The following is a 23,557-nucleotide window of genomic DNA, read 5'->3' on the forward strand; positions in this document are numbered from 1 at the left end:
TCTCTCTTTCTCTCTCTTTCTATCAATCTGTCTCTTTCCTTTCCACCTCTCTCTCTCTAATCCATTACCTACCTTCTCTCTCTCATTTGCTTTCTCACTATTTCCAACCCCTCTCTTTTTTCTCTTTCTCTTCTACATTACCCTCTCTCTCTATCTTTTCTTCTTTCTCTTCTCCCTCCTGTCTCTTTCTCTCTTGCAGTCTCTGTCTTTTCCCTTCCCCAGCTCTTTTTCTTTTCACCTTATTTTCTCTCATTCTTTCTCTCCTCTTTTATTCTCTATATCTATATGCTTCTCTCTTTTCTTTCTATTGTCCATCACTCTCTCTCTCTTTTCTTTCTACATATCTCTCTTTCTCTCTCTTTCTATCAATCTGTCTCTTTCCTTTCCACCTCTCTCTCTCTAATCCATTACCTACCTTCTCTCTCTCATTTGCTTTCTCACTATTTCCAACCCCTCTTTTTTCTCTTTCTCTTCTACATTACCCTCTCTCTCTATCTTTTCTTCTTTCTCTTCTCCCTCCTGTCTCTTTCTCTCTTGCAGTCTGTCTTTTCCCTTCCCCAGCTCTTTTTCTTTTCACCTTATTTTCTCTCATTCTTTCTCTCCTCTTTTATTCTCTATATCTATATGCTTCTCTCTTTTCTTTCTATTGTCCATCACTCTCTCTCTCTTTTCTTTCTACCTATCTCTCTTTCTCTCTCTTTCTATCAATCTGTCTCTTTCCTTTCCACCTCTCTCTCTCTAATCCATTACCTACCTTCTCTCTCTCATTTGCTTTCTCACTATTTCCAACCCCTCTTTTTTCTCTTTCTCTTCTACATTACCCTCTCTCTCTCTCTCTCTCTCTCTCTCTCTCTCTCTCTCTCTCTCTCTCCCTCCCTCTCTTTCATTTTCTCTCGGAGTGCAGTGGCCTTGCTTTATATTCCTCCCTCTCTTAACAGACAATACAGCATATGTAAATGGGGGGAAAACAGTGAGTGGACAGAAACAATGAGAGTTTTTCATCTCTCTTTGTTTAATTAGCTCCCTGGCTGTATTGTGGAGCTGCAGCTGCTCTATATGTCTGCATCTCACACCAATTTAGCCCATCCTGCCGGCCTGAGCGTGACAGCATCCAGACCTGATGCATGTGTATACATCCCGGGCCAGAGCTGCAGCCCTGCTCACACAACTTTTAATTGACAGCGCCGATTTATGTTGGAGTCCTGCTCCAATTTAACTACGAGACACACCCCCCCAATAATGACACCACATCAGCCACAGACTTCTTTGAGTGATAGTTCACTTACAGAGGAGGGAAGAGAGAGAGAGAGAGAGAGAGAGAGAGAGAGAGAGAGAGAGAGAGAGAGAGAAAATGAGTGGGGAAAGAGAGAGAGAGTGAGGGGGGGGGAGAAAGAGTAGGAGAGAGTGAGTGAAGGAAGTAAGAGAAATGAGGGAAGAGGGAGAATAGGGAGAGACAGAGGCAAAAGAGATAGAGAGAGTGAGAGAGAAGGAAGAGAGAGAAGGGTGGAGAAAGAAAGTGAGAAAAAGAACAGAGAGAAAAGATACAAGATGGAGAGAGAGAGAGAGAGAGAGAGAGAGAGAGAGAGAAAGAAAGAGAGAGAAAATGAGTGGAGAAAGTAAGACAGAGAGAAAGAGAGAAAATGAGTGGAGAAAGAAAGAGAGAGAGAGAGAAAATGAGTGGAGAAAGTGAGAGGGAGAGAGAGATAGGGAGAGAAAGAGGGGAAAGAAGAGCGAGAGAGGCAAGAGAGGGAGAGAAAGAGTAGGAGAGAGTGAGTGAAGGAAGTGAGAGAGGGGGGGTGGAGAGACAGGGAGAGAGAAAGAGAGAGAGAGAGAGAGAGAGAAAGAAAGAGAGAAAGAGAGAGAGAAAATGAGTGGAGAAAGTAAGAGAGATAGGGAGAGAGAGACAGGGAGAGAGAAAGAGAGAGAGAGGCAGGGGAAGAGAGAGAGAGAGAAAGAGAAAATGAATGGAGAGAGAGAGAGAGAGAGAGAGAGAGAGAGAGAGAGAGAGAGAGAATGAGTGGAGAAAGAAAGAGAGAGAGAGAGAGAGAGAGAGAGAGAGAGAGAGAGAGAGAGAAAATGAGTGGAGAAAGTGAGAGGGAGAGAGAGATAGGGAGAGAAAGAGAGAAAGAGGGGAAAGAAGAGTGAGAGAGGCAAGAGAGGGAGAGAAAGTGTAGGAGAGAGTGAGTGAAGGAAGTGAGAGAGGGGGGATGGAGAGACAGGGAGAGAGAAAGAGAGAGAGAGGCAGGGGGAGAGAGAGAGAGAAAGAGAAAATGAGTGGAGAAAGAAAGAGAGAGAGAGAGAGAGAGAGAGAGAGAGAGAGAGAGAATGAGTGGAGAAAGAAAGAGAGAGAGATAGGGAGAGAGAGAGAAAGAGGGAAAGAAGAGTGAGAGAGGCAAGAGAGGGAGAGAAAGAGTAGGAGAGAGTGAGTGAAGGAAGTGAGAGAGGGGGGGATAGAGAGACAGGGAGAGAGAAAGAGAGAGAGAGAGAGAGAGAGAGAGAGAGAGAAAATGAGTGGAGAAAGTGAGAGGGATAGAGAGACAGGGAGAGAGAAAGAGAGAGAGAGAGAAAGAGAAAATGAGTGGAGAAAGTGAGTGAGAGAGAGAGAGAGAGAGAGAGAGAGAGAAATGAGTGGAGAAAGTGAGAGAGAGAGAGAGAGGGAGAGAGAGAGAGAGAGAGAGAGAGAAAGAGAAAATGAGTGGAGAAAGAAAGAGAGAGAGAGATAGGGAGAGAGAGAAAGAGGGGAAAGAAGAGCGAGAGACGCAAGAGAGGGAGAGAAAGAGTAGGAGAGAGTGAGTGAAGGAAGTGAGAGAGAGGGGGGATAGGGAGAGAGAGAGAGAGAGAGAGAGAGAGAGAGAGGGAGAGAGAGAGAAAGAGAGAGAGAGAGAGGGGGAGAGAGAAAGAGAGAGAAAGAGAGAGAGAGAGAGAGAGAGAGAGAGAGAGAGAGAGAGAGAGAGAGAGAGAGAGAGAGAGAGATTTCCCCAGTAGATGTCAGTAGAACACTCCAGTCATCCAGGTCTGTTCAGGTATTTGCTCTAAAGGTAACTCGTCTGTTACGTTGCTGTTTCTCACACCACGCTTTCAGGATCACGTGATCCTCCACAAACACTCATCTCCGTAGATAACCCGGGATTATCATGTGAGTTACTGTTTGTTTAGAAGTAATAAACTGAGCAGGTCTAACCTGTGGCCGCGCGCTCTTTGAGCTGGTGCAGTTGGTGGAACTGAATGTTACTGGGTTTTTTAAACAGCCGTGAAACAAGCCTTTCAGCATTCGCGGCGCGTTCCACACAGCATGTTGATCTGAAATCATTTCCAATACCGCCAGTCCGCGCGCGCCACAGCACCATCAGCTCACTACTCCTTCTGCTTCACTATTGATCCTGGGCTCGGCCGTGTGGCGCTCTGAGCGCTGTTCATGGTGCTGAAGCAACAGCCGCTCACTCCGTGCTGGTGTCAGAGAGATACGCGCTGCTAAACACCGCTATTTGATGCTACTGTGCAGCGTTGGTAACAGATGACCGCTTCAGTGTCCGAGAGGAACGCCTCAGCCTGTTGCCGTTCCCTCAGATTCTGAAGGTTGGGCCACTGGACCTGTAGAAGTGATTAAGTACAGGTGATTGCGCCTTGATGTTGGAAAAAATCGTTGAAGGGGGTTGTTCTCTCGTGCGTCTGCGTGCTCCCCTCCCCCCCCCCCCCCCTCTCTCTCTCTCTCTCTCTCTCTCCCTCTCTCTCTCTCCCTCCCTCCCTCTCTCTCTCTCTCTCTCTCTCTCGCTCGCTCGCTCGCTCACTCACTCAGTCCGTGTCTCACTCTCTCTCTCCGCCCGTGAGCAGTCAGAAGAGCTCAGCTTTTCCGCCGCGCAGCCACTCGAGCAACATGTCCTCAGACGTGCAGCTGCGTGACCGAGCGGAGCCACTGACCAGCGGCCAGAGAGACACCCAGCGAGGCGAGGAGCGCGCGAGGAGCCACAGAGCCTGAGAGAGAGAGAGAGGGAGAGAGAGACCACGTAGGTCCACTTCTCTGTACACTTTAGTGCTTGTCGATGGAAGATGTTTTCATGTGTGTACGCGTTGCTTCACGGCTTACTGCTCTGATTAAAAGAGGCTTCAGTCTAAGACACGTCCAGGGAATAGAAGTGTCAAAAAGAAAGAGATCGAGACCGAGAGAGAGAGAGAGAGAGAGAGAGAGAGAGAGAGAGAGAGAAAGATGCGCAACACGGAGCTTAAAAAGCGCACAAATTCAGCCAGTATAACTTAGCAACGACTAAAGCCGCGTTAAAGGTAAATAAAGTTGTCATAACTTCATTTATTTCACGAATTGCATTCAGTCGCGCAGAAGAAAGCGTTTACGAAGGGAGGAAGAATGAATGGAGGAAGAGACGATACGGAAAAAAGTACAGTGGGTTCGTGGGCTGAATGGTGTCTATGGCGTTATGTGAGCGTTAACGCGCGTAAAGAACAGCGGTGAGTCCAGTGCGCGCGGCGCTCCGGCCAGAAACGGACTTCGTGCGCAGCCTGAAGGTTAGAAGCGCTCGGGTATATACACACATATGCATAGAAGGACACACTCTGGCGTCATTTGAAAGGAGGAAAGCAGTGAGCACTCATGCTTAGAACTTTACAGAACTGCCCAACACTGTAGCTGCGATCATCTCCGCTTTGCGCAGGAAAGCATGGCTCGAGCGTGATTTAAGGATGGTGCAAATCCACCAGTTCCACACTGGTCGTGTTTATTTGAGCATGGACTGGTGGAAAGCTGCGTCCCCGCGTGCGCTTTAGCTACAGAACCGTCGCTCTTCGGTTTCAACCTTGAGCGCCTAACGCGCTTTAATGCTCCTGTTGGAAGCGCTCGCTGCTTATTGGCGCCTCATTATGTGTGCAGTGGAGGTTCACTGCTCTCTATTCCGCCTCTGAGTTACATTTATGGACCAAAAGTCAATCATGTGTAGACAATAGAGCCTCGTGTCCTTGGGGTATCTGTGGAAGAAGCCCCTGAACCGATGCAAATGAGCCAATGTAACCCGGAGATACCCTCTGTCCTCGTGCACTTCTCACGCTCTCCGGGAGATTAGTTCAGCTTTGCTCAGTGCCGGACCTTCTCACAGGAGAAGTGCCTCGGCTCGCGCTCCTTCTCTCAGACAGCTGTGAGAGAGGGGCTGAGATAGCGGTGGGTTCCTTAAAGGAAAGATGGGAAAGGAAAGCTCGATTAGAAATGAACGTTGACGATTTTTAAGACTTAAGATATGAGGCAGTTCGCTTTTCTCTGCTTTCTTTTTTTTCTTTACTTCTCCGTTTTGGAGCGAAGAAAGTGATGAAATGTGTATAAATGTGTGTAAATGTCTTTGCATGTATTTAGCCCGTTGTGGGGACCGGGTGTCTCCACTGAGAGGAAATTTCGACCCTGTGCATAAGATGTGCGTAATTGCGCAAGCTTATATATCTATAATCTTATGCAATGACGCTTATATTTATGTTATGCATATGTTTGTGGGGCTGTATGTATGTGTGTATATATATATATATATATATGCCCCACAGACACAGGAATACAGACTGGTCTGTGCGTTGTGCGCGTGCGCGCGCACGTCAAACTTACTATCCTTCTTACGAGCAGAGCGGGCAAACGCTCATAAGCAGAAAGTCACGAGTGACGGCTGAAAACGCAAATCATTTCAACGCCACGCAGCAGCCTCGAGCTGACCGCTGGAACAGCATGGACAGCGCTCACCGCGCAGCTCGCGCACTCCTGCTTTTTTAGCCTTCAGTCCAGCTGCTCGCGCGTTCCGAACGATTAGATGCAGATCGATCCTCGCGCCCTGCAGATGAGCTATAAACGAGCACGCGGTGGGAGTCGTGACCCAGACCTCATCGAGGCTGTTGTGTGTGACCTGTGGCCTAGAGTGACCAACATGCACCTCATTACTTTCAGCAGGAGGTAACGGTCAGCCTTACCCGACTCTGTAGCTCATTCCATCTAAATCAGCTGACCCTCAGACTGAGACCTGTCTGACCAGTTTTGATTTGCTTCGTGAACCGGACGTCTCAGTGATTAGAGATTGTGGTGGTGGGGGGGGGGGGGGGGGGGGGGGGGGGGTCTCTACAGATCTCTGAGAGCTGTAAGATTGGCACCGGTTGGATGATTTTGCAGCAGATAAAAGCTTATCTTTCGTCAATAAACGCTCTCATCGCAGTGGACATCGGCGGCTCATTGATCACCGCTGAGCGGTCAAATAATAATTGCTGCAGCAGAGACTGTCACGCTGTCGATTGTGAGACTTTTCAAAAACGTAGCGCAGCAATTTCAACTTGAAAACAGCAGGACTGGGAGAGGGAGACGTGCTGCAGAGGGAGCGTTTGTGGTTTGATTTCTCCTGTTCTAGACTGGCCCATCAAGTAGCTCTTCTTTCTGCATTGCATGAAACAAATGAGCTGAAATCGAGCAGTGTGTGCTACACTCTTCCTCACTGTGGTAGTAGTTTTTTTCTGCTTACTTGATCAAGCTTTCAGATGAATGAGGGACTTTTGAGTCAGACTACAATAACACAGGAAATCATAGCTTTACATTCCCCACTTGCTACAAGCATCTTTTATATACTAATGGTTTTACATGCGAACAGATGCGGTTTGTTGCTGTCCAGTGAAAAACTTGTATTTCCATTTCGTTCCATTTTCACTTACATTATTAATACAACAGACCCCCCCCCCCTCCCCCCCCCCCCCCCCCCCCCCCCCCGCCCCCCTTACAAAGTGTTCAAAATGTCATACACCTTGTGTAAAATTCTTGTGGAGTGGACCAATAGAAACGCTGCAAATCATTTAGAATGGAATCTCTTAATTTACATTAAAAGTTGTGAAGTTTTTGCCTTGTCCTGCAAAGTTATTGTTTTGGAGATACCTGTTTTTGATTAGACAGCGATGGTATTTTAATGCACATATAATAATCACTTGTGCTTTGTTATTGTCACCCAGAGCAGGATGGACTCTCGCCCATTTGGTCTTGGTTTTCCTCGGTCATTATAGGTTTGGGCTTGGATTCATACTGCTTAGTGACCATATCTGTTTGCTGTAAAACCAAATTGAATTGGATGTCCACAATCTTCTCAGAGTCGACTGACAGTAGTCCTCGTTCTTCACATCATCTGCTGTGAAGATGATGTCCTGAATACAATAGCTGTGGGTGCAGTGCTTTGTTTGGTGTATTGCTTTGTTTAAAACAGAAGTATAGGATTTCCGATGCAGGTGTGGTGTTTTATAAAGTGAGATTAGAAAAATCATGCTGTTAATAAGAAAATGCAGGGATAATTCAGCTCCCCTTCACTGTCCTACACACATTCAGCCTCGTTTCTGTGAGATAGCTGTCTGGCTAGATAATGAAGAAGGAATTGTCATTTTATAAAAGTTCATTTTTATTTTTTATCACAGACAGACCACATACATGTGCCCACTCTTGCTCATCCTTAATCAGAATAAGCTTCATCTTTGCCATATCCACTCTACAGTTCCCATAGCCTGAGTTTCAAATAGTGATTGTGAAATAATATTAGATGAAAAGTTCTCACACATACAAGTATTATTCAGGGACTAGACTAAAATAAACAGGGTCTTAAGGCTCTGAAGACACTGGCCAACCCAGTATAACATGCATTACATATCCTAAACGTGTCGCTAAAGATAATTCATGAATAAAGGTCTGAGCTCAACGGGACATGCGCACTAGGAAAGGTTTTCACTGGAGAAAACCCTTAAAGGACACAAGCAACTTGCGCAAAATACCGGACAAGTTGATTTGGCTTTTAATTTCATTAGCGTAGCTTCACTGCACATATTAGCACAAACATTGCCCTGCAAGCTAACCGACTCCATAGCAACAAACAAACATGTATGCCACGATGCTGAAAACTGGAGAGAACTGGAGTAAAATACATTTCACTCACCTAAAGACACATTTAAAGCCACGCTCTCTTTATATAACACTCTTATGTAATTTCCTTAGGTGAGCGCAATCTGACCCATGACAGATCAGGAAATAACTTGAGTTCTTTTCTGCAATTGGCACTTATTTGAATCAAAGGCACAGTTTGACACCCCCCCCCCCCACAAAGCCCTGCAGTGTTTGGGGCTGAATCCTAATCCACTACACCTGATCCAGCTCATTAATGTTTTCCTTGATGAGTAGGATTAGATGGGCATGATTTGGAATGAAAATGGCCAATTTTTCAGCACAGTTTTTTATTGTTTAGGTCAATGCGTGGTAGCCAATCAGTGGATTTAATACACAGTCCAGCTATTCCAATCAATGCAGTGATTCATCATAGAGATCATCACACAGCTCCATGGTTTCCTGACAAAGCGGTATGGATTTGAATGGGATTATAATAACCCTCATTTTTGCGAGTTCCTCCATTCTAATAAAGCACACAAAAGCTACTTGAATGTTAATAGTTCTCCCTTCAACCTGCTGAACTGTGAGTGTGAGTTATAAGCCAGGTCCATGAGGTGCATGTGATGAAAGCACACGACAAAACAGCTGGACAGCTCATATTATCAACACCAAGCACATCAACCCGAGAGACGAACAGCACAAGACCAATTGAATTCTGTTACAACCAGCCTATTTAAAAACACAGTCAGTGCAGCTTTCAATAAACACCAGAAAATACATGAAATCTCCAAAAAAAAAAGTCTAGCTATATGACAAAATGACATTCCCATATATACAGATCTTTAGCCACAAAGCCACATGGTCATATTGCACCAATAAAAAGACCAGACTGGTAAGATGAACATACTTAGTAAACATAATAAAGGCCTTTGCGATACTCAACAAAGCCAGCATATGTTCTATTTAAACTTAAGTATGAATCACGTCTGCTAAACATTTAACTTTTCAAATTAAATCCTCTCAAATGAATTGAACGTAGTGCCTCAACTAAGGCAACACCATGTTGTGTTAGCCATGTTTATTCCTGGCACCAGAAGCTTTCAATAGGAGAAAATGTGTCTGATTTGCCTACTTTTGCCTGACAATGGTCACTTGATTGGTCAAGGGACTTTTCTCCAGTGTCACGAGCTTGTATTTTTCTGTGATTGACTAACCACAGCGCATTGAGTCTAAATCTTAATTCGAAACAGGAATGTTTTTTTTTCAATTACCCAGATTTATATAAAAACAAAAAAAAGTAAGTATTCAGCAAAAACATAGTTACATATTTCAAAGTCGTTATTTCTTCTTGGTAACTATTAGAGATCATAGTGAAAGAAACACTCCTGCTATTAGCTTTTTTCAACTGAGAAGAATTACTATCCTCTAAAAGTCTTATAACATAGAATGGATGTGTGAATGGACCGTTATGTGTCTATGAACAGACATTAAGTAGGACTGTTTATTGCTATGGGTTTTGAGGTTCTCTTGGGCTATTTCTGTCAGTGTGAGATCATTCAGAGTGTGCTTATTTTAGTTGGTGAAAGACAGGTTTAACTTAATGACCATAAAACCAGATCAAAGAGCAACTGTGAAACAGGTTTATATGCTGAAATGTGAGCACACCTTCTCTGTACACTACAGAAAGAGAAAAGAGCTAGTTAAATCGCTTGTTACCACATGAAGTATTTTTTTATTTATCTGAAAGAGCCATTTTTACAGTGTACCAGATGCGTGAAGGTGTATAGAGTGCACATACAGAAATTCAGGATGTTATTTACGCTTAGAGGTAGTCTGACTGGCAGTCAGACTATTCAGACTATTATTGTGCTTATTTCCTCTTGCTATTACTTAAGCCAGAGCTCTGTTTGGAAATGGGTTGAGGTAAATCATCTCCAGATATTTGTATGGGGCACCTAGATGCAAATCATTAACTAGCATTCAATATTCCAGAGGTAAATCAACCAAAAGTAAACCACATACAGGAAATGAATGGTGTCGTCTTGTCTGAGAAGCAATGTTATTATTGTATCCTACATTTTTATTGTGCTTTTTCGTCTCTGAACTGCATTTAGAACAATTGTGTAGGAAAACAATCGTAATTAACAATGAGTTGTTCTGTAGCTCAATTTTCATCTTCATGGACCAAATGGGCTGAAGAATGATTAGCATAATTGGGGACTTAAACAATGTCTACATCAAGTTTTTTTTTAAAAAAGGGAAGAAAATTCTACTATTTTCCGGAATGTGGGCCCTTTAAAAGGACACTATACAGCCAAAAGTTTGTGGATCCCTGACCATCACACTATATGAGCTTGGTCGACATCCTATTCTAAAACCATTGTCATCTGTATGGAGTTGGTCCCCTGCTTTGCAGCTATACCAGCCTCCATTCTTCTAGGAAAGGTTAACCACAAGGTTCCATTCCATGTAATCCTTAAGGTGTTCAGTGGGGTTGAGATCAGGGCTTTTTATAGGCCATTGGAGTTCCTCCACACCAAACTCATCAAACCAGGTTTTTATCGGCCTTGCTTTGTGCGCAGGGGCACAGTCATGCTGGAACAAGGAAGGCCAATGAAATCAAAGCAAATAATTGTCTAAAATGTATTTGTATTCTGTAGCATTAGCATTACCTTAAAAAAAAAAAAAAAAAAAAAAGGGCAGTCGTGGGCTGAGGTTAGGGATCTGGCCCTGTGACCAGAAGGTTGCCGGTTCAATCCCCAGCGCCGACAGTCCATGACTGAGGTGTCCTTGAGCAAGACACCTAACCCCCAATTGCTCCCCGGGCGCCGTGGATAGGGCTGCCCACCGCTCCGGGCAAGTGTGCTCACTGCCCCCTAGTGTGTGTGTGGTGTTTCACTTGCATGGATGGGTTAAATGCGGAGATGGAATTTCCCCGGTTGTGGGATCAAAACAGTATCACTTAAACTTAAAACTTAAACTTAAACTTAAACTGGTACTAAGGGGCCGAGCACAAACCCTGAAAAACAGCCCCAGATCATTATCCCTCCTACACCAAACTTTACTATGGAGTCCTGTGGGTTGCGTTCTGGCCAAACTCAAATTCGTCCATCATACTGCAAAATAGTAAACTGTTAAACATCCTGAGAACATGATCCTCTGCCCCAGAGCCTATTGATGACACTACTCCAGCCAACTCTTGTCATTTCATATAGGGATCCTAGGCTTGTGTACAGCTGCACAGCTTTGGAAAACCATTTCAGGAAGATACCGACTCACAGTTCTTGTGCTGATGTTGCTTCCAAAGGCAGTTTGGAACTCTACAGTGAGTGAGGCAATAGAGGATAGAACATTTTTACACACTTTGCACATCAATACTTTTGACCCCTCTATGAGTTTGTGCGGTCTACCACTTAATGGTCTGTTGATGCTTCCAGTTCACAGTAATAGCACTTACAGTTGACTGGGGCAAACCTAGCAGGCAGAGATTTCATAAAATGACTTGTGGCAAAAGTGGAATTCTGTGACAGTGGCATCTTTGAAATGTCAGAGCTCTTTAGTACGACTCATTCTACAGCCAGTGTTCATGGAAATTGCATGGCTATGTGCTAGATTTGATTAAATGACCCTTCTTAGTCCCACAACAGGGAAATTTCACCTCCACATTTTGACCCATCCGTGCACTGAAACACCATATACATACTAGTGAACACACACTAGGGTGCAGTAAGCACACTTGCCCGGAGCGGTGGGCAGTCCTATCCGCAGCACCTGGGGAGCAGTTGGGGGTTAGGTGTCTTGCTCAAGGGCACCCAAGTCATTTACTGTCGGCTCACGGGATCAAACCATCGACCTTCCGGTTGCAAGTCTGGTTCCCTAACCTCCAGCCCACGACTGCCCTGATTTTACACACCTGTTAGCAATTAGTGTGACTGAAACACCTGAACTCAGTATACACCATTTTGTGTACACATGCTTTATGTTCTTGGCTCTTGTGCAAAGGAGAATTTGGTTCTTTGACAGCGCAGGTGTCACTCTTTGTGTCTAGTGAGGCTGTGAGCAGCTGAAAACGGTAGTTTAATGGTCAAATTTTCACCGTCACGCTGACACATTTCTCTGAGCTCTCTTTGTTTCACATCATTACACTCTTCTTTGTTTTATTCTTAATATATAATTAAAATTTGGCTCTATCTGTGTTGCCTGAGGTAAGGTCACAGCACTATCAATAGTGGAAAAAAAATCTCATTAAGCTTAAACTGAGCCGAGTGGAGGGAATCGCACACTAAACTTATCTGTGCACATCTGTCAGTCAGCATCTCTCTTTCTTTTCTTTTTGGATCTTTCGTGAGCTCAGTGAAGCTAGATACATGGAGAAGATAAAGGAAGATAAAATGACATGCTTGGGGGACACAGAAGCCCAAATGGCTTACAGTAGCAACTCCAAAAGAACCAGGATCACAAGAAAGGAGATTAGCTTTAAACTCTTAGCATTGCTGCATGAGAGACAACGACATTCAAAATCCTTAATAAAATGAAAGAGATGTTTAATTAAACTGAGTAAGACCTAAACTAACATGCTTTAAGAGGAAAAGAAATACGTACAACAAACTGAAAACATCAAAAAGGATACCTCCAGATTTCAGAAGGGAAATGATGGGTACCGTTTCAAATTCGTAGTCAAGTAAAAGTGGAAGTATGGAGTAAAAATGTGCTTGAACATCAAAAGACATCTACACTTAGGTAAAAAATAAAATTAAAATTTGAACAAATTAAAGCTTGTTTGGTTATGTGTGATTTACATTTACATTTATGGCTTTTTGCTGATGCTCTTATCCAGAGCGACTTACAATTTGATCATTTTACACAAGTAGGCGAAGGCGGTGTTAGGAGTCTTGCCCAAGGACTCTTATTGGTATAGTGTGGGGTGCTTACCCAGGCAGGGACTGAACCCTATTCTACAGCATAGAAGGCAGAGGTGTTAACCACTACACTAGTGTGATGACTGTAATGCACTTTTCCTCGCACAAATAATCATGAGGCATTTCATTTTACACTGGATTTTATGTGAATCGTTGAATATTTTTATGATCTGCATGGAAACTCGACTGATTGGCAAGATAAATCGAGAAAGATGAGACCCCCAAAGCAGAGCAATTCTTGACCTCATTTTAATAGACAGGCACAAGTGTAATCAGTCATCTTCATGTGGTGCCACTATGTGATTACATAATCGTAATTTAAATGAAACAAGGTTAAATGTAGTTTGAACTGGATCATCGTCCACTTTAAATTATTAAATGTTTTATAATTTTATACTGTGGGCTTTTTTCTCAGCACTGGCTCGGGGCAAAATGAGAATGTACTTGATATTTAGCAATAAGGCAGGAAAACATTTAACTTTTGCACTGTTGAGGCAACATTTCTGACCTGCTTTAAGCTCATTAACACACACACACACACACGCACACACACACACACACACACACACACACACACACACACACACACACACACACACACACACACACACAAACACACACACACACTCATAGCAAACTTTCAGCAGTGTCTGAGCATTAGTGTGAGTATAGCTGTATGCAGACAGTCTCAAGTGTGTCTGTGTTCTGTCATTCATCCAGTAATAATGCTTCACACACACACAAACACATGCACACCCACACACATTATTATTATGCAGGCACTCACACACAATCACGCACACAGCGGTGAGTAAGTGAGTTCGTGATTTTACAGCTGTGTCCTTCAGCTACTCTGATATACACTTCAATCACACGCACAGAAAGAGAGACGGTGATTGATGCTGGTTTTAGATGCACTGGACCGAAGTCTAATGTCATTAAAATTACACAACAAAGTTCATTTCCAGTTTCAAAGAAATGTATTGATGTATTTCTTCAGTTCTGATGTAGCTACTGGTTTGCCAGTATAATAGATCGATAGTGCTGTGCTGTGAGACCACCCTTCCTATTTTTAAATTCCAGGCAAAATGGCAAGTGCAAATAGTCATTCAAGACAATTCACTTGCAAATAGAGAGAAAAGTCAAAGGAAAAGTAATGGGGAAAAAAACAGGAGCTTTCAAAACTGAGTTCAAAAATGTCAAAATATGGAGAGAAAAAAATGGAACTCCCAAGAACCATGCATAACCTGATGGACCAACAAAACCAAGCCCACCGTCAATTAAGCAGTAGTTAAAGCTTTCATCTTTCCTGGTCATCCTTCCACTGTGAGAAGAACAACTCAACACTATGAATCTGAAATGATGTGTAGCTGTCAAGAAGGTGTTACTGAGAAAAGGAAAACAAAGAAAGGACATTTGCAAGTCGAACAACGAAGCGGCTGATGTTCTCAGAACAATGATCACCCCAGAGCCCAGACCTCAACATCACTGAATGTGTTTGGGATTACTTGGATTATAATTTTCTACCTTTTGGAGACAACAAACATAATTTTGATATTTTCAGTTGCTCTGAACAGCATATCATTACATCATTACAAGAAATGTCCAATTAACTACTAGTTCGCATTTTTAAAGACACTTCATAAACTTGGCTCAGAGAAGGCATTTTAATGCTTTAACTTAAAGAAAGCTTCAGTGATAAAGCACTGTACACTGTAATTAAGAGTTATAGCCACTCTCAGTAAAAATGAATGAAAAAGGTTATGGAAAAATACTGTTGAATTACATTTGGTTCTCATATTTCAAATACTGGAGAAATATAATCATATTGTATGATTAATACTATAATAATATCATCAACAGGATAAAAAAAGATTTCCTCAAGAAATAAATATTTTTATGAAACGCACTGACAGCCGTATACGTTCCCAAGAGCAAAATAAATAAGTAAATAAACAAAACATATAACTGCCATATTTGGGCAGTTGTGGGCTGGAGGTTAAGGATCCAGCCTCGTGACCGGAAGGTCACCGGTTCGATCCCCAGAGCCGACAGCACATGACTGAGGTGTCCTTGAGCAAGACACCTAACCCCCAACTGCTCCCCGGCCGCTGCGGATTGGGCTGCCCACTGCTCCGGGCAAGTGTGCTCACCGCCCCCTAGTGTGTGTGTGTGTGTTCACTAGTGTGTATGTGGTGTTTCACTGGCCAGATGGGTTAAATGTGGAGGTGAAATTTCCCCGTTGTGGGACTAATAAGGGTCACTTAATAATAATAAGCATTCTGTTATGCGATTAAAATTAATGTAGGTTTTTGGAACTTGTGGTTCTCCAAACGAACAAGAATCACAGAACGAGTGATTCTCCACGACTGGGGTACAAATGCATAGCCATAAACCTGCTAACCATTCTTTCTTAATTGTCTACATGGGAGAACATGTGAAATGAGACAGCAAATGTGCTGATGTTCCTATGTCGGGTACAATAATAGGTACATATTTGAAGGACAACACATGGTAGAAGCAGTAAAGTATAATAAGAATAGCAGTATAATGAGTAAGATATGAAAACACTTGGAGACATAATGGGCCTATTACCTAGAAAATAATGCCCCTGTGCACAGTGAGGATAATGGTGAAAAAAAAAAAAATTAATATAGTCATAATAGAAGATGTTTGTTTCTTCCAGAAAAACACTGCCTCCATGCTGACTAGCCACTCAGAGTTTTTTCGAGCAGAGTAATAATGCTTTGGTTCAAATGTGTCACCATATTGCATATGAATAAAATATATTACATCAGCACAACACTTACAGGAAATGTGTTGATGTAACATATTTTATCCATGTGCAGGCACTTGACACATTTGAATCATGAACCATTATTGTCAAAGTAGAGGAAATCAGCAAATGACAAACCCCGAAATCCCACAGTTTGCTAAACATCTCTAGAACTCTGATTGGAACGGCATGCTCAGAGAAGACCAGAATAGAGGACTTTGACCAAGAACTCCGAAAAAGGCTTTGGCAAAGTAAAGTAAAGAGGTTTGAAAGGATTTGCTGAAGAGGGTCTTCCACACTGTAAAAGTGAACTTTGAATATATATGATTCAAATGTGCCAAACGGTTGCACATGAATAATATGTGTTATATCAGCACATATTTTGGCAGAAGAAGCCATCTGAAACACTGCAACTGTGTTGATGTAACATATTTTATTCATGAGCAGTCATTTGACATGTATGAATCATTTAAATTCACAGCGTAGTATTTCGTGGATGGCAGAAGACAGAGGTGGCAGAAGGCCTGAGGAACCTTATTAGGCATTGTGGATTCTGCCAAGTTCCAGGGTGTTTAAAAAGTGGGTCATTATGAAACCTTCGAGCAGGATAATGATCCAAATATGTCCTCCAGATACACCCAAAAATCGCTCAGACCACAAAAATTAAGCTTTTGAAATAGTTATTCTCGCCCCCTGCCATAAGCCCCATTTTAAACCTATTAAACTGAGGCTGCTGAGGGATCTCGAGATAATCTGTATGGAGAATTATTTTCAGATTCAGCGCTGTGTTCTCTCACCTCCTTAAAAGAGAAAGTGCACAAATGTAAAATGATTATTTTAGCAGGGAAACTGTGTTCTTTTAAATTACTTTCTCTCAACTCCCATGGATGTTACTCTAAGTTTGCTATTGTTGAGGCGCTGCGGGGTAAAAATGCTGGCTTAAACAGTCAAATCTGTCATTTCTGAGTGTGAAGAGGCCTGAAAATGGTGAAGTATGCTCAGGCATGTTCAATTAACATACAAACACTGCAATTACTTGTCAAAAATGTCAATCTTATGACAAATTGGAAGAACTTTGCAAACATCATAACAAGCTGACAAAAAATTCACAAGTAACAAGGAAGAGGCTTTAAAAATCGCACAGAAATTGGATGTTTGAGGAGGCAAACGTTAAAATATTTGGGTTCAACTGGTGAAGACAGCATATAAGTTTTGCATGAGTGGGTTCCGCCATCAAACACGGACAACTAGTGTCACAGCCTGGAGCTGTTTTGATGGTGACAGAGTTAGTCACTATAGCAAATCCATGATCACCTCAAACAGAATCATTGTATTCTGAGGTAGGCTGGTCTGTCAGCCCTGGCTAATGTGCAGTCCTCCTTTTCAGCAACATCTCTATCAAGCCTCCAAAATCTGCCTTTATCGTTTAAAATACAAGCCGAATGGCCAGAGCACAAATGTTTGATCCTGTGTGATTATTCTGTTCATCTGTTCACTGCTTTTGTAAACAAACATAAGCATATTAGTTGCATTTTGACACGAATAGAGACCCTGGTTAATGCATCTTACTGGAAAATGATATATAATAACAATTAATCAGTGGATTTTAGCCATTAACTTCTTGAATAAGCTCGCTGACTTAAGACAAATAATTCAAAAACTGGTACAGGATACCTTTGTAATGAACAATGTTCAATCTACTCAGTCATATTCATGCTAAAAAACAACTCTTAACAAGTCAGTAGACTAGAAAGGCAATAATCATGTAACCAAATCAACCAACACTAAATCACTGATATTAAAACCAATACATATTACAGACAAAGTTAAATGTAAAAAAACAAAAGTCCTTCAAAGAATTGATGTGTAAACAAAGCATGTAGTTCATTAAGGTCTGCCAAATATGCATGTTAGAATAAGAGTAACAAAACATCAAAACTTTGCAACTGGCCATCAAATTGCCCACTGTGGTACCAAACCTCACAGAACTCTTTGATGTGATGCAGACTGGAACCTCACATTACAAATTGCCATTACTTTGGCAAAGAAGATTCCGATTTTATTTCAATATCAGTTTGTGATTCCACATCTTGGTTACCAGTAAGTTGTAATGATACTGTCAATCAAGCACCATATTTTTGACCCAGCTGGCAAACCTCGGCTATCAACTATCAGAAAAGCAAAACACTGTCCTGAGATAACCTTTGGTGACTTTGATGTAGTCGTGGAAATAACACTCTCTGAACTAAATAAAGTGCATGCCTAAATAGTCAAATTGCTATGATAGAAAAAGTCAGCAAAACAGCAAAAGAGTGTTTAATGTACTCTGTGGTTTCTCAAAACTGTTGTTGCATTTATTTGATATGTAAACAGCTAAAATTTTTATTTCACAAGCCACATGTTTGAGAAAGGAAAGGCATATATAGTAATATGTCACACATCAGCCATTGCTCTGATTAAACAGATCAATACTGAGTAATTGCAATCAGAGTTGTGCTCTGAATGAGCTTGCAAATTCACCGTGCATCCAACAACAATGGCAAAAGTATGCTTCTTTAATACGGTGATGGAAAACACAGTCGTGCACGCCCCGGTTTCACATGCTGATCCATTTTACTGATCGTGATCAAAGTGTACGGACACGCAATAACAACTGCTCTGGAAACAGATTGTAATGAGTAAAATGAGATGAAGAAAATGCCTCTGAATGTATCACCAGTGAGATGTTTGATTTAATAGAATGGGACGGCAGCATGGAAATATACATTAAAGACAATCTGAAACATTAGTTATTTGTTTTCAGGCACTCGAAGAGTCTTCAGCAACACAACAAATAACGTATGGTTCTGTAACTGCTATCAAGGCCTTGTAATTAACATAAAATTGAAGCACACCTCCAACACAAGAGGAAGGAAAATATAGAACAGCAACAGGGCCATAAAAATAACAAAGATGTTGAGGAATGGTAAAAGATCACACACACACACACACACACACACACACGCACACACACACACACACACACACGAAAGGGCTGTCAGTGTTGGAGTTTAAATCATTTAGAAGCTCTAACAGCACCGTCGAGACTGTCCACAAGTGTTTGTGTGAACAAAGATAGACAGCATCTCCCTCAGGATTTTCTCTCTGACTGCCACACTCACACACATACATACATACACACACACACACACGCAAGCACACACACCTCATCTCTCCTGAGAGTTACTTGCGAAACAATGCAGCAAATGACTCTACAGGCTCCCTGATTGTTATTTACCAACCTGCTGCTGCTCAATGATACTGCATAATTAATAAATGTGTGACTTTGTGTACATCTGGGAGAGAGAGAGAGAGAGAGAGAGAGAGAGAGAGAGAGAGAGAGAGAAAGAGAGACATTATTTTTTTATAATTTTTTTTTGTCACTCTTGTTGATTGACAGCGAGTAAAGCTCTTACTTTTAGATAAGCTTCTAAGTTAAATGAGTAATCAAGCTGCAAATTAAGTGCTGTTTTAATCTCAGGTCATAAGGGTCATAAGGTGGTCACAACTGGTCAGTTGAGAGGAATGATCAGAGTGTAAATCCCATTCCCCCGAGACAGAACATGATTTCCTTTCCATTAGCAGTCCCATCACACATGGCACTAACCTGTCAATGCCTCACTAATATGTATTCCTAACTTAATGTAAAGCTAGTCTCGCTCATTCAGTTAAAACAAGGTTATCACAGGACGTAACACGTGTCATTTACTCTGAATTATTCCATACACGATTAAACAAGAGGGGAAATCTTAAAAATGGAGAATTCCAAACTTTCAAACAATATCACATTTGGGTTTTGAGCGTAAGAGAAGATATTTTACCATAATTGGGACTTCATTAAAAGTTGCTCGAGCCTCGCAGCCTTCATAGTTCTGCCACATTTTTAGCATTTCTCGACATTGAAACAAGCAGATGATTGTCAAAATCATCAACAGAGTTGAATCTGCTGATGCATAATAAGGTCAGTATAATAATTCTTTATAAAGCTATGTAATTACATGTAATAATCATGTATCTACATGATAATAACAGCAAAACTGACCCTATGAACTCTGAACCTAGGGTAATACTCTAGATTAAGGTTTAGTACATATGTAAATAACCACAGTCTCCATTGTACCTCAGACACCGGCACAGAGAGACAGAAATAGAAATAGAAAGTAGTGCCGGATACATGTCAAAGCTAATTTCTGCTACTAACACCTGAAGTGTTGCTGCCTGAAGTTATTTGGAATTGTGTGGTGTGTGGGTGTGTGTTTGTGTGTGTGTGTGTGTGTGTATGTGTTGTGTATGTCTGGGACAAAATGGAGAAGTGATTGTCCTCTTACATCAAAGTGTCAGATAGAGTATGTCAGTCTTACAGAAGGATCAGACTCAAATTAGAGTGGAGAGGCAGAAAAGAGAAGGGAGCTTTGTACGTGTGTCTGTACTGTCCACACTGACAGCCACTGACAGCCACATGCAGACTTCATTCAGCCACAACACTCATTTAGGTCCCATCTAAAAAGCCTAGAGAGCTCAGCTGCTACCCAGCATTTAAATCAGAGCCATTGTGTTCGCTCAGATTTAGTAGATCTGTTGCTTTTAGAGAATTAAACTTTCTTTAGATATTTGTGCTCATTTGTCACCCTGAGCAGCTACCATACTGTTCCCTCCATGTATGAGCTACAGAGTGGTGCCCAGTAGCCCCTTTTTTGGGCACCAGCTTCCATATAGAACAACAGTGAAAGTCTCAGTTGTTTCCTTTTCACAATTACATTGTCAGGCTTTGGCCAGTAGATAACTCTTTCGTATGTGAATTGAGAAGTATTGCTGCTTATTATTGCTTAAATGTTATTACAAAGTTATTTAATGAATTTACATTTGTTTTAAACTCTCTATTCACAAATTTTGTCGCTGTCCAAAGAAAAACATTGTTTTTTTTATTTTAATTTTTCGACATCATTTGAACACACCACCTTTCCTTTACGTCACGTGAAAACTTAATGATGAACGATGACCAATAGAGATGCTCTAAAAATGACTTGGAGAAAAATTTCTTTACATTAACTAACATAGGTGTTTTGCCTTCTCCTGCAAAGTTCATGTTTTGGAGATACTTATTTAGCTAGTTTGAGTTTCAGAAGGACCGATCTGCGCTACATGCTTGAATGTTGTATTGTATAAGACACAGACACGAAGATGCGAAATTGTGCCCCCTCAAGGAGATTCGGTGCATGACCCCTAATTTTTACAGATGATGCACACTTACGACACTTGTTGGGACATGTTCAACAATCAGACCATTAAAGTAGCTAAACCCTACACCCCTGTTACAGCTCAGCTCGGCGAATTCATCACCTGCCATGAACTTCCTGATAAAACGCACCCCTCACTCTTTCATCTGTCATCTGTTCCTGTGCCTCTCCATTTAAGGCTGTAATGGCTGCATTGTGACTCGACTGTCGGAGATGCAGTAAACTGCACACTAAACTAAACATGGCAGATCAAAGCAGTAAAGACATCAACCATTTAACAGCTGACAATTCCAACACTGCTCTTTTATTCCTGCATGCAGCAGATGGAGGATCTGAGTCCGCACAGCCTGTGGGGCTGGAGTTTTAACAGATCTGCTTTAAAGAGCATCTGAGGAAAAACAGAGGCAGAGAAAGAAAGACTGTGAGAGTGAAAGAGAGTGAGAGAAGAAAAACAAGAAGCAGAAAGGTGGCAGAAAGAGAAAGAGAGAGAGGGGAGGGAGAGAGTGATAGAGTGAAAGTGAAAAAGAGACTCACAGAGGGCAACATAAAAACAAGGAGAAGCAGAGGGAGAAAGGGACAGGCAGAGAGAAGAGATAGAGAGACAGAGAGGGAGAAATGGAGAAAAAAGAACAAGAAAGAAAATGAGGAGAAGTAGATAGAGATAGAGGACAACACAATGAGATAGATAGAGACAAAAGGAGAAAATATAGAAAGGAAAGAACATCATTAAGACAGTGAAAAAGAAAAAATATAAAGAGCAAAGATGTAGGACATAGGAAGATAGGAAGAGTGAAGAGAAATACAGAGAGGGGGGCAGAAAGAGAAAGAGTGAAAAAGAGAGAAAGAGGGGGAGACACAGAGAGAGACAGATGATAAGCAGATAAGCAGAATGGAAGGCCACAGAGGGCATTATGTACATTATTCACAAACAAACGCACATGCGCACGCACACACACACACACACACACACACACACACACACACACACACACACACACACACACACACACACACAGTTTTTATGACATTCAGGAGAACTGGAACACTTTTTTCCCTGCTGGCATCTGTCCTAAATGTCACGCTTGGAGGCAGCTTTTGTTCTTTATGCATATGTGTGTGTGTGTGTGTGTGTGTGTGTGAGTGCTCGAGCGGTGTTGGAGGGCCTGGTGGTGTTCAGGGGGATTTTTGTATTTCATATCTCATATTTACCGTGGAGAGCTGTTGAGTCATGTAGCCGTGTCAAAGCCAGCAGCTCCACTGAATCTGATCTGACAGGGCAGAGGCCTCCAAGGGTCCAGGGATGGGGTGAATGTGAGTGTGTGAGTGTGTACAGCCCCACAGAGAGCAGCCCTCTCTTGCTCTGACAGCCTGAAACATCACTACAGCACTCGCTACACACACAGACAGAACACACAGCAGCTGTGTGCCTAGGTACTGGTGTTAAAGGAGTTTCCATGGCGCCATATGGCATTAAAGACCTCATCATAACATGGTCCTAAAATGATGCCTTAAGTGACTTATGGAAAGAACCTCCTGCAAAGTCTTAACAGATAACATGTTAAGTGATAATAATGTCCTAACATGACAGAAAAGTGGGACTAAATAAAACCATTAAAAGTCATTTCATTTTAATGTTTTCATTTTGTTTACACTGACAGTCAGGTACAAGCAGAAAGCCATGCCATTATGCAGTAATATCTAATGTGGAAATCTGTTTTTAAAAACAGTGCCATCATCAACACTAATGTGCTCACCCTGGCATGCTGGCATCAAGCTAGTGGGGTTACTTCAGTAATATATTTCATTTTGATTGAAAATTTAAGCTCATAACAGGCTTGCAAGTAAGATTATTTGCTTTGTATCTCTCAGTTTTTAAGTAACTCTTTCTTTAGAGACTTGAACTTGAGGTCTGTCTTATTATTATAGCATTAGCTCATTAGGCAGTTTGCTTTCTGCTACATGCTCAGCCTACTCTAATGAGGGAAGAAGGCATGCAGTTATAAGGTGAATAGAAAGCACATCTATCTATCTATCTATCTATCTATCTATCTATCTATCTATCTATCTATCTATCTATCTATCTATCTATCTATCTATCACATGGCTGCAACATTTTTAGAAAAAGCTATAAAACAGTTTATTATTACAAATACCACCTGCCAGGAAAAGATGGCCAAATAATCCCTTTAATTTCTCACTCTCATCAAATATGTAAGCAACGACATAACTTACACAGTAGTTTTATATTAGTTACTGAATGATTTATAGCATTTGCTGAATAATCAGTCTTAAGATTAATAAATGAACAATAACCCAAGGGTATAAGGGGTGGATGTAGAGGCAGGCTGTGGGGGTGTTGGGGTAAGGGGCCATTAGTGTGTGTAATAGCAAGTGAGGTTACCTTCATATGTAACTCAGAGTAATCAATAGAGCAGCAGTCTGACAGAGACTGAGCTGTGTGTGTGTGTTAAAAGGATGCAAATTGAAAGTGCATCAGAGTGTGAGGTTGTGCATTGCAACAGAAAGATGTTAAATGGAGGGCGAATGCAATATTGGTGTGTGTGTGTGTGTGTGTGTGAGAGAGAGAGAGAGAGAGAGAGAGAGAGAGAGAGAGAGAGAGAGAGAGAGAGAGAGAGAGAGAGAGAGAAAGAAAGAGACAGAAAGAGAGAGAACATATACAGTCATATGCAAAGGTTGGAGCATCCAT

At 41.9% G+C, this 23,557-nt stretch overlaps 1 protein-coding gene across 2 annotated transcripts in view; it reads left to right on the forward strand.

Annotated features, from left to right (window-relative positions):
* The first annotated feature begins 3,829 nt into the window (after positions 1-3,829).
* Positions 3,830-23,557, forward strand: part of chrm2a (cholinergic receptor, muscarinic 2a) — a 150,101-nt gene continuing 130,373 nt past the window's right edge. For both annotated transcript variants that reach the window (XM_037542959.1, XM_017697032.2), the window contains exon 1: positions 3,830-4,004. The gene's annotated coding sequence lies outside the window, so the exon portion shown is untranslated. The remainder of the gene's footprint in view (positions 4,005-23,557) is intronic.

Source organism: Pygocentrus nattereri, chromosome 11 (genome assembly GCF_015220715.1).
Source record: "Pygocentrus nattereri isolate fPygNat1 chromosome 11, fPygNat1.pri, whole genome shotgun sequence".
Taxonomy (NCBI): Eukaryota; Metazoa; Chordata; class Actinopteri; order Characiformes; family Serrasalmidae; genus Pygocentrus; species Pygocentrus nattereri.